Raw genomic sequence first — 12,950 nt, 5'->3', positions numbered from 1 at the left:
TTGTATCTCAATATAAACACGAACTATTATATAACCCTTTCCAACTCTAATCTTAAAAGTTATTGTTGTCAAAAAACCAAAATTACAAAATTATGTTGAAATTCGATTGATTTACTAAATCTTTCAAAGGTATTACACGATCGGCTATGTTTGGAAAAGATTTGAATTTTTTGATTTTTTTATTTTAAAATATACGTTACTAAATTCGGATTAAATGTACTAAAATCTTGTGTGTGTGTGTGTGTGTGTTTATATATATATATATATATATATATATATATATATATATATTAGGGTTTGTCCATTTTCAAGTAATCAGGTGAAAATATAGTCAGTTGAATAATATAATTTAATTAAAATTTAATCTGTTAATACTAAAATATTAATAAAATGATGTTAAAATTTAAATTATAAATAATAAATTACGAACTATATACCCGCCCGTGCTTCGCACGGGTTAAAGGCTAGTATTTAAAATTATCTAAAACCATATCAATCACTTATTTCAATACGTACAAGTCATATGGTACTTAGTCATACATTCCACAATCATGTCGCATACTTTCACTTAATTAATGTATCAAATCTTATCTGTTCAATCTTTTTTTATCAAATCTTAATTATTAACACTTTTCCATTTTCGTCATTTGCATAAAACCCGATATCCTTTATTGGTCAGAAATTCACTTCCACTTAACCATATCGACACATACGGGTCACAAAATCATGTACCCATATATTTCTTATGAAATTTATTAATCACTTATTTCTCGTTTAAATCCTCGTATATAATCACTTTTCGGTTCTTTGACCGTTGCTCAAATTCATAAATCATATAACACATCATCCAACTGGAATATAATATAATATTTATTTATTTTCTGATTCCACATAAAATGGCACACTTGTATATAATATTTGAAATACAAGTCGCGGAATACTTGGATATTACAATTTATCAATATATAATGTTCTTACACCCTTGCGTTAAAAGATTGTATATTTAACCGTGTATGAAAGAATTGTTATCTGATTAAATAAAAACATACAAATTACATGATATTTTATAAAATTATTTATAATTGTTGTCAGAAGAGCATCAAGATAGCATTTTTCAAGAACAAATATTATTCTATTATTTGTTAATTTGGGAAAACAAGAAATTTTTAGCCGTTAGATTTTGAATTTTTCAACGTCATGTTTACCTTTAATAATATTTTGTACGATGGTAATATATACATTAATGCACATGTGTGCGGCCGTGCGGATTATGAATGTATACAAAATTCCGATCATTAAATTTGTTTGACACGCAGAAATAATTAGTTAAATATCTCTTACGCTGGTATGCATGCTGGATTAAGAATGAATAAATGTATTTGACATGAAATATTATGTGAATTAACAAATTTAAATTTATTAATATAATAAAATATTTACTAGCTAGTAGAAAACTAATAACCTAATTAGTTTTTTTTCAATTCAAGAATAATAATTCACATAGAGTTTACCGTAGTTGATTAGAGAGGTGAATAAACATTAAAATTGGAAATTTTAATACAAAATGAAATGAAGTTCTAAAAGAAATGTTCCCTTAAAAATATATATCAATGTATATGAAAATATTCTCAGCTCGAATAACACTTTACATGATGAGATAATCAACGGATTCAATACCGGGTTACAACATCTCTAATGGGGTTGGTTATAATCGTTGATTAAATTGTACCTATAATATATTATGTAAAATTTGTTGAAACTGTAACACATTATTTATTTTTTTGAAAAGCTAGAATTTTATTGATTAGATAGGATTGCAAAAGGGTTAGGAGATGAATTCCCAACAAAATAGACAATCCCACCTAAAGCTAGACTTCATAACTAAAGCCACAACTAATACTCCATTGTTAGGTCCAGATACGATTGTAGAAGGGGGGGTTGAATACAATCGTTACAAAATAATCGCGGAAGTGAATCTGATTAAATATAACTTGTTAATCAGATTTATAATTAATTAATATAACAATGTTTGAAATCGTTATATAATTAAAATGGTTCAGTTTTAATGTCCACTAAAGTTCGTAGAATAAATTTGGCAGGGTATATTCTAGATTTAGTAATTAAAACAACCGGGTTATCAAAGCACAGAAAACTGTGGATATAACGATCAAGCAAGTTACGAACAACTTGAAAGCTTTACAAATGCTTTGATTTACAAAGTGATGAACTCTAAAAATGAAGAATGCAATGCCATATTTATAGGCAAAGCATTGTACTTGTAAGACAATGTAAAGACAAGACAATCTAGAAAGGAAAGACAATTTAAATGTCTTACAAAGCCATTTACATAGCAGAAAGACAATCCATAAGAAGGGCAAGACAATTATCCTTCGGTAGGACAATTGCAATTGTCTTGTAGAAACCATTCGGCCAGACAATCTTGCACTACGCCATATATGCCCTATAGCAACACCCAAAAAAAGTGTTAAAAATGTGTAAAAATGTTGCTATAAGGTTTAAGGCAACATTTTTGTCAAAATAGTGGGTGTTGGATATCGCCTTGTAGCCTTAGAGCGTAAGCCAACATATTTTAACAAGCTATGGCAACACCCAAAAAATGTGGTGTTAGGTCCCTATGGCTACATTTTATTTCTAATAGCAACACCAAAGAGAGTGTTGCCATAAAATCTATGGCAACACAGCTCATTTTTTAGCAACATAAGGTTCATGTTGCCATTAATCTAATAGCAACATGTTACTCACTCTACAACAACATTTTTTTATTAAATATGGCAACACCTATATTGATAAAATTTTGGCATGTTCTTATCTAAAATGTAACATCCCAAAACAAATCAAGTCAACCAATCACAAATTCTGATTCAACCATAAACCATTCATCCAAGTTTTGCAACAATCAAAATTCAACCATCCAACAAAAATAGCAGTTCAAATTCATAAAATTCTTACGTCATGATTACATTACAAGTTAAACTTTGCAAAATAAGATAAGAGTATCTAAGTACATCACACATCACATCAAGCAGTCTCCGTGTTGGCTGTGTTCGCTGCACTTGCATAGGCATCATACGTCGGCTCGACACTGAGGTCTTCAATATCAGTCTTGAGGTCTGGATTCTTTTCTGCCAACTTGGACACCATCGCCTTAACATTCTCCCGAACTTTCTGATCCATTTTTTCTTCCATCTCTTGAGCAAGTTGATCTTGGATATTTTCAGTCAAACTTGCCAAGTACCGATCTCTAAAGCAGGGTAAACAATTTCCAATTCAAATTTATGATTTTAGGTTTGACTGGGAACAATTGTCAGGATTCAAAATGATCCCAACAATATTATTTTAGTACAATATCATAAGAGCTTTAAGGATCTAGCAAACACTGTATTAGAGCAAAAAAAAAGGATTTTTACATTTGTAATTCACCTTCAATCTTAGATGGCAGGTAAACCTCTGACAAGAAAGAAAGTGAGCGTGCTGACAATGCTTCAATCTCAAATTTGACTCCTCTTTGCAGCAACAACTCCAGGTCCAACCTTCAAAAGCAACACCATATAAATGAAAAAGAATTGGTTGCAGTGCCAATATACTTAATAACAATAGTAGAAAGAATAACAAACTTGTGTCACACCTCCATTCTGGCACTTCTCTTTCCAAGTAACATTTACGCAACAATGCTTCAGTTCTAGACTTGTCTTTAAAGTTTATGCAAGATACAACAAAAAGAGCTCAAATTTAATACCAACTGTCATTAGAAATTGCTTTCCACCAACTACTGTCTATCAAATGTAAATTGGATAATATAATCATAATTTCTAGATTTTCTTTTAAAACATCTTTAATTATAAAAGAAATTTAAACATCCAGACAAAGAGAGCCACAAAACAGATTAAAAAAGAGTGGCCTTTTTCTAGGCTCTGTTGGATGACACGTAAATATTAAGAAGAGAGCATGAAAAATATTGTAGTTTCGAACAGAATTCGTTAATCTCACCTTCATTGGTCAAAGGAAATTAGCAGTGTTTCGAGATTATACAACAACTAGCAAATAAGCAATTAATAGTACACTTACTGTGATGACAATACACTAGGTTTTTCTTGCAGAACTAATCATTGGATAGTCGCTGAAAAACTGCATTAAACCCAATTAAATAGTTACTTAAATTTAAGGTAAGAACAATGATAATGGCAGTCTGCATAAGAAATGTTTAACCTGATTCTTTCTCCACAAGCAATATATATTTGGCAACACTCATGATATCTGTCCCAAGAAAGAAGAAGAAAAATTAGCTAAGAGGCAAGCTGCACAATTCTGTTCTAATTACCTACTTCACAACAGCAGGAACTCTGGAAAGAACACTTAAGCAAAGATACTGATTTAGAACAATCCCCGTATATCAATATCACTGTATATGGTCTCTAATGGAGGTATAGTGAAATCATATCATGGTAATGATATTGTATTTATGGATACTTTTTACTTCTTCAACGTTCACCGGAACAGGATGAGCCTGAAGTAAACAAACAATCATCAGTTTAAGTTATTTATAATGTTGTAGTAACTAATGATGCTTGTTCTGACAGAATTGGCGGGACTGTTAATGCAATCAAATATCCTTCCATCTTTTGAGAATCTTAGGCATCCCATCACCAATCTATTAGAAACAAAAATCATATCCATAGATTTAACAAGAGCATGTCAGCTACACCCATGAGATGTAACCTGCTTGTCACAGTATACATACTACATTCAGGTGGAATAACAAAATAACAGAACAGAAAAAACATCAGGTGGAGTTTTTTACATACTACATTCAGATTGTGGCGACTACACTGCAGAAGGATGCAGATGTCATTGATTGCACGGTTAACCACCGACTGTTCTGTTCCGAGTAAATTAAAGTGAGAGATATTCTGCGCTTGGAATTAAACCAATAATGCGGTAAACCACCAACTGTTCTGTTACGAAAATTCACAATAATTATGTTTGGACTGATTATGTTTGAAACCCAACTTAAACATCTAAAATAATCCCAGGAAATTAGGGTTCATCAAACCCCCAAATTAGACCCAGAAAATCAACATTAAACAGACTAGTTAGGTTTATACATTTATAAATCAACATATCCCCAAATTAAACCCAACTTCAAAATATAAAATCCCTAACTTAAGAATCTAAAATCCCACAGAAATTAGGGTTCATTAAACCCCTAAATTAGCCCCAGAAAATCAACATTAAATAGACCATCTAGGTTTATACATTTGTAAATCAACATATCCCCAAATTAAACCCAGCTTAAAATATAAAATCCCTAGCTTAAGAATCAAAAATCCCATAGAAATTAGGGTTCATCAAACCCCCAAATTTAACAAATTATAACCACAAAGAGATGAACTCAAACTAAAACAAATTGAACAAATTAAGGTTCGTAAACCCCCAAATTAAACCGAAGAAGTAAAAGGATGAATGTATTTACTTCTAAGTTGAGATGGTCGAAGAGAGACGCCGGGAGAGATGAGCGGATTAGCTCGGAGAGAGACGCCAAGAGAGACGAGCCAGGAGAGAGAGACGAGTACAGTTGTGAGAGATGAGTGTTTTTGTGTAATAGAGAAAGAGAGATACAAGTGTTTTTGTGTTTTAGTTTTTGTTTTTCTGTAATTGGGATGAGTGAGCGGGAATTAAAATATACAAGGGGCGGGTTTTTTGCCCCGCTTTTTTTAGTAAATTTTCAGGTCTCTAAGGCAACATCGAGAGATGTGTTGGCGTTGCGGTTTTCTCGAGCATCTAAGGCAACATAAATGGCAACATCGTGCCCCGATGTTGCCATATATCTTTTTTTTCTGATTTTGGTCCCCTAAGGCTACATTTTAGGTGGTAACATCGTTATTGGGTGTTGCAGTAGGCCATATATGGCGTAGTGTTGGATTGTCTTGGCAGAATGCATTCGGCCAGACAATTTAAGATTGTCTTGCAAGCATTCAGTCGGTCAGACAATCTAATTGTCTTGGCAGCTCTTCATTCGGTCAGACAATCAACAATTGTCTTTGTTAGGTCCTGAAACGATTGTAAAAGGGGGGGGTTGAATACAATCGTCACTAAAAATCGCGGCGGAATAATCTGATTTAAATTAAACTTGTTAATCAGATTTTAATTAATTAATATAACAATGTTTTAAGTCGTTATATAATTAATAAGGTTCGTTTTAATGTCCACTAAAGTTCGTAGAATAAATTCGACAGGATGTATTCTAACTTAGTGATTAAAACAATCGAGTGATCAAAGCACAGAAAACTGTGGATATAACAATTGCAAGTTACAAACAACTTGAAAGCTTTTACAATGCAATGAACACTTTGAAATGAAGAAAGTGAAGCCATATATATAGGCAAAGCACTTGGAACTAGGTATGACATTGAAAGGAATGACTTAGTAGCTTAGGAATGACATTACAAAGCAAAGCCATGCCAAAAGGAAGGAAGGAATGACATTTAAAAGGAATGTCATACTGGTACAAACGGTATGACTTAATTTCCTTGGCCTTCAAGGGTCATTTGGCATGACAAAACTAGCTAAAGTCATGAGGGATAAAGAGGTATGACTTAATAAGACATAGAGCATCAAAGGGTATGACATTCTAAGTCATACAACACAAGTCATACACATTTACTAAGAATGTCATACTGATTGACACGGTATGACTTTCTTAAGTCATACAACCGAATGTCAGAAGCAAGCAAACGGTATGACTTTCTATCAGAAAGTCATATCAACTGATTAAACCATGCTAAACTCATCAGAATGACTTTTTAAAGACATGGGAGGAAAGCCATGAAGAGTGACACGGTATGACATTATTGAATAATGTCATACCGACTGCTATATGTATATAAACACTTGTATTTAATTAAATAAATATTCAATAATCACTTAATTAATTATATTAATCATATAAATTCATAAATTAAATTAATTCGAAGGTGAATCAATTTAATAAATAAATTATACAACTAATTTAATTATTTTGATAAGTGAAGTGATTAAAGAAATATTTATATAATTCTTTTCTTCAAGCAGCAGGGACTCCAGACATGTTTAAACGCTGTAGATCTTCGTCTTGATTGAACGGCCACTTATAGTTGATGCAGAACACTTAATTTGAGTAGCTGACACACAAATGTACTGTCTGGTTCATCTGTATCTAGCTGAATTAAATATTCTTTATCAATTAAACATTTGAGTCGTGGCTTGTTCGTCGATTCTTTGTCTTCGTAGTTCTTCTTCATTAGTAACAATAGTATGGAATCTTCTGAATAAATAAAGTATTAAAACTTTATACCTTCTGAACTTCTGGACGTGCTACAAAAGATTATTTGTACACTGAGGCTTGAACATATTAATGAACTTCTTCCAGTGGTGTGCAGCAGCATCCCGAAATTCTTCAGACATATAATTTCAATAAATCACTTGACGTTCTTCGTACGGATTCCTTCAACAGTACTTGCTATTTACCTTGCCTTCTTATAAGAGTTGAGTTGGTACCTCTTTAATTACAAATAGGCTAAACATATGCCTTTCAATCTCCCCCTATTTGTTTGTTAATATAACATGCAAATTATCGAGAGGATAACTCAACTAACTGATAAGACAAAGGATTAAACATGATTTGTAAATAGCAAAAAGTTTCTGGTATTTCATTAAACATTCACCAGAATTCAAAAGATTACATTAGATTACAAAAGGATGTTCTTACTGAACATATATTACAAATCCCTAATGAATCTAAAGATCAACTTCTCCTTCTTCGATATCAGAAGTGTGAAGGATAGGAGTTGATGGTTCTTCCCTGGTTGGCACTTCAGATGTAGTGGATTCACCACGCTTCATTCGTTCCTTTGCCAGAGCCAGTTGATGTAGCACTTCCAAGTCCACAGGGTCTTCGCGAAAGTCTGATGGCTGAGATTTTGTAACATTTTTCATCCTTCGAAAATACTGAGCAACATTATTTCGAGTGCAGTGTGTAAGAATTACATCATCAGCATCAGACTTAGCTTTAGAAGCAAAGCCCTTGGTTCTTAACAGAGTGGAGGCAAGAGCAAGTTGTTTAGCTGGATACTTTGGCAAGGCTTCTTCGTTGAGATAGACAGTGCTGAAGATCTCCTTGTGAACGAACTTAACACAGTAAGGATTCCTGACAACCTGAGGACTGTTGAATACAGCTTGTTCCAGCAGTTTGTCACGAAGAAGTTCATTCAGGTTGGAGCTGCGCTTTACCTTATTCCGAAGCACCCAGAGCTCAGATACAGAGAATGATTTCAGAGATTCGATAGATAGTCTGAAAGAACCATTCCTCTGTGTATAGACAATTAGCTCCCATTGCTCTAGCAAATTGTTGACCCCCACAGTCACATAATTTAATTCTAAAGCAAAGGCATGCATAAAGACATCCTCGTCAGGGTTTACCTCTCTAAGATCATAGATCAGAGATAAGAACTTGTTGTCGTCGAAAGGCTCCCTTTGAGGTCCATTAAAGATTCTTCTTGCAATGTCCCAGCTTTTTCCTTCTTTCCTCCTTATATCAAGATTCTTCTGCTTGATTGCAGCATCATAGATTTTCTGTTTCTCGATCTTGATTTGTGCTTCTGTGATCAACTTGTCCTCTAGAAGTTTTTGGAAATCACGAAGCTTACGCTTCCTAGCTTCATTTTCAGCTTTGAACTTCCGGACATTCTCCTCATGTTCTAGGTCAACAGGTTCTTCATCCTGAAACAAATAACCCTCATCAAATTTACCTTCTTCTTCTGCTTGACGATATGTAGCATCGAAGATGTCATCATCATCCATATCCTGTGGATAGTCATCATAACTATCAGAATTGAAAACATTATCGGACTGATGTAACGGTTCTTTGCCTTTAGACTTATGAGTTTCTTTGTCAGGGGCAGATCCAGAAGTGGTATTTCCCTTGTTGCTTTGATTTGAGCTATTGCCTCTATCATCCCTGTCACCACCTTTGTCTTCTCTATTCTCCCCCTTAGTTGAGGGATCCTCTCCAGAGGGTTGATCATCAGATTTGTTGGAATTCCTGAGGAGTTGATCTAATTTGCTGTCGATGGTCTCAAATTTGGACATATAAAGCTCATGATTAGATCTCATCTCAACAGCCAACTCATGGATCTCCTCTTTAAGCTCATCCCTGTAAGAACTGGATGGCCTCTCCGCAGCTTTCTGTTGTAGGGTCACCAACTGTGCACCCTTGAGCTTTTCATTCTCAGCAATCATTCTGGCTAATTCAGCTCTTAACTTAGCCATTTGTTCCTCAAACAGAGCAGGGTCAGTGTGTGCACTCACCTCACGTACACTCAAAGCTGTTTCACTAGCCTCACGTGCATGTGTATCGCTCGGTGTTTGCCTTTCTTCACTCATAGGATTCACTCTTCCTGCTGTACCTGTATATACTACCAATGTCCCCTGAGATGGGTTCAAAGGTAGTGGAGGAACAAATTGTCCTCCGGACGCCATTGACGGCAGCTGTACTTGCACATTGCCAAGTAGCTCCTGATCATAAAAGAAAGTGTAATCAGAAAAGTTTTCATTTAACATGTTTTGAAAAACTGACCATAGTAAGCGTCCACGTAGATAAAACATTTTTGATACCAATTTTGAACAATAAGGTTTAAATTTGGTAAACAGTGGGTGTCTCACAAAAACATTCTGCAGGTGTATCACTCGATACTCAAAATATCTCTCAGTTTATGGGTAAAGGTGTCACTCACAAGTTCTGTAAGTGTTTCACTCCACACAAATTCTGAGCTTCCAAAGTGTGATGTACCTGCAACTAAGATCACCTTTGCCTCCTCATGGAAGGTCATTGGTGGTGCAATGGGAGTTCGTAATTCCCAGTCCTCGTTAGACTCGTCGGATAAATCCAAGTTATAGCCCACACAAGTTGCCAACTACTTTCAGAGAGTAGTAAATCCTTTAAAGGATCCAGAGTTTGATTCTGGGAGGGTAGACATTAGGCCTTTCAATGGCATGAAACCTATGTTTCCCTCAGATACCTGTTAAGGCACATGATCCTTAGAAGAATCCTCTACCAGAGTAGATTGCCTTTCACCTACAAGGGTGAAAGATCCCTTAGGAGATCCGGAAATGTTCCTTCCGGGAGGGTAGACAAGGACGATTTAGATGGCAACGTGTCCAAGTTTCCCTCAGATGCCTATGAAGGCACTTGGTTCAATAAAGAACCAGCAATTCCAGTGTCTATCCCTGATATGGACGACAAAGTTATTGCAACCGTCAATCACTTGAATATTTACAAACCACATAAATATTCACAACATAGATACCAATAAGAAATACTTTACAAGCATGCAACAAACTTAAAATAGATATAAATATGTAAAATATGATTTTTGATTGATTAAAAACGATAAAACCTTTTTGCACATTTAATCAAAAATCTAATACACATAATATATAAAATATTACACATATATTTTGTAAAATTCAACTTTAATTAAATATAAATACTTATGAATTTAACTTTAATTCATTAAAATGAATTAACTTAAAATCAAATATTTATGCTTAATTAATTTTGAAAAATACAAAATAAATACATATAATTATCTAAATGCATGGAGAATATTACAGGGGAGTATGTAGCTCTTAGAAAATTATACAGATAGATATGAACATGCATAATTACACATAAAATTATCAGATAATTTACAAACAATTATATAAAATCAAATAAAATAGATATAATTACACAGAAAATTCACAAAAATATGTAATAATATATAAAATACATATAAGCTATATACAAAGAGAATCATGGCATATTTAACATCCCTAGCTCACAAACCAACTTAGAGAAAGTGGATTCATCAAGTGGTTTAGTGAAGATGTCTGCAATCTGATCAGCTGTGGGTACGAAATGTAACACCACAGTACCATTCATGACATGTTCTCGAATGAAATGATACCTGATATCTATGTGCTTGGTCCTGGAGTGTTGCACTGGATTGTTTGAAATGGCTATGACACTGGTGTTGTCACAAAATATTGGAATTTTGTCGACAGACATACCATAATCATTTAATTGGTTTCTGATCCAGAGAATTTGAGCACAGCAACTGCCAGCAGCTATGTACTCAGCTTCAACAGTAGAAGTGGACACTGAGTGTTGCTTCTTGCTGTACCAGGAAACCAATCGACGTCCTAGAAATTGACAACTTCCAGACGTACTCTTTCTGTCAATCCTGCAACCTGCATAATCAGAATATGTATAGCCGGTTAAGTCAAAACCAGTATTCTTAGGGTACCAAATACCTAAACCAGGTGTACCCTTAAGATATCTAAAGATTCTTTTGACGGCTATAAGATGTGATTCCTTAGGATCAGCCTGAAACCTAGCACATAAACATGTTGCAAACATGATATCTGGTCTACTTGCAGTAAGATAAAGTAAAGAGCCAATCATACCTCGATAGCTTGTGATATCAACTTTCTTACCAGATTTATCCTGGTCAAGCTTTGTGGCAGTGGCCATGGGTGTCTTTGCCGGGGAAGAGTCTTCTAAATTGTACTTTCGAAGAAGATCTCTGACATACTTGGATTGGCAAATGAAGATTCCATCTTCCTTTTGGCTTACTTGAAGACCAAGAAAGTAGGATAGCTCACCCATCATACTCATTTCATAATTACTCTGCATTAACTTAGCAAATCTCTTGCACAAGTTGTCGTTAGTAGAACCAAATATAATATCATCAACATATATTTGAACAAATATCATATCATTATCATGCAATTTGTAAAAGAGAGTTTTGTCTATGACACCTCTAGTAAATTTATTTTCAATCAAAAATTCAGAGAGGGTGTCATACCATGTTCTTGGTGACTGCTTGAGTCCATAGACAGCTTTGAATAGGAAGTACACAAAATCAGCAAATTCTGGATTTTCAAAGCCAGGGGGCTGTTCCAGATATACTTCTTCTTCTAGCTTTCCATTCAGAAATGCACTTTTCACATCCATCTGATAAACCTTGAAGTTGGAGTGTGCAGCAAATGCAAGAAATATTCTGATGGCTTCAAGACGAGCAACTGGAGCATAGGTTTCATCGTAGTCAATTCCTTCTTCCTGAGAATAACCCTTTGCAACCAGTCTGGCTTTGTTTCTTACAACAATGCCATCACCATCTAACTTGTTACGGAAGACCCATCTAGATCCAATTGTAGACTTTCCTTTTGGTCTTGGAACCAGGGCCCAGACTTCTTGTCTCTCAAATTGATTGAGTTCTTCTTGCATGGCAAGAACCCAATCAGGATCAGCAAGTGCTTCATCTATTTTCTTTGGTTCTAATTGTGAAAGAAAACCAGAGAATAGACATTCATTTGTCGTAGCACTTCTAGTCCTTACACCAACATCAGGATCACCAATAATCAGATCAAAGGGATGATCTCTGCTCCAAATCCTTTCCCTTGGAAGTTGTGTCCTTGATGATTCAGCAGTATTATCATTAGGCTGATGTGTATGACTAGTTGATCCACCAGCTCCCCCTGAGTTGTTGCCAGGTTGACTTGATGATCCACCACTAGCATCAGTGGAATCTCCAGCATTATTGCCATTTCCTCCACCATTGCCTGGATCATTATCATTGTTGTCATCACCTGTTGCAACCTCAGGTGGCACATCATCATCTGAATCAGAATCTGGGTAGTTGTCAAACCTCAGAGATTCAGATGGATCAGCAGATTGTAAACTTGGTAGTTTAGTGTCATCAAATGTTACATTGACACTAACTTTCACTGACAGAGTATCAATTACAAAAACTCTATAAGCATTGTTTGTATAACCAACAAAAATTGCTTCAGATGCCTTTGGCTCAAACTTGTTCAAGTTCTCTTCACCATCCTTGAGAACATAACACTTG

At 34.7% G+C, this 12,950-nt stretch overlaps 1 long non-coding RNA gene across 5 annotated transcripts; it reads right to left on the bottom strand.

The window, feature by feature from the left end:
* Nucleotides 1-2,881: 2,881 nt before the first annotated feature.
* On the bottom strand, nucleotides 2,882-5,687 carry LOC135147850 (uncharacterized). Of its 5 annotated transcripts, none has more exons than XR_010285754.1 (7): nucleotides 5,492-5,687; nucleotides 4,820-4,973; nucleotides 4,228-4,275; nucleotides 4,087-4,146; nucleotides 3,647-3,710; nucleotides 3,442-3,551; nucleotides 2,882-3,262 (listed from the first exon to the last, which is right to left on the bottom strand). It is a non-coding gene; the product is annotated as an uncharacterized LOC135147850 (long non-coding RNA). The 5 variants fall into 5 exon arrangements; XR_010285751.1 differs by having other exon boundaries at nucleotides 4,824-4,973; nucleotides 5,492-5,686; XR_010285752.1 differs by having other exon boundaries at nucleotides 4,087-4,275.
* Between the last annotated feature and the right edge of the window lie 7,263 nt (nucleotides 5,688-12,950).

The sequence above is a fragment of the Daucus carota genome, chromosome 7, assembly GCF_001625215.2.
Source record: "Daucus carota subsp. sativus chromosome 7, DH1 v3.0, whole genome shotgun sequence".
NCBI lineage: Eukaryota > Viridiplantae > Streptophyta > Magnoliopsida > Apiales > Apiaceae > Daucus > Daucus carota.
This window is presented reverse-complemented; position numbering and strand designations above follow the sequence as displayed.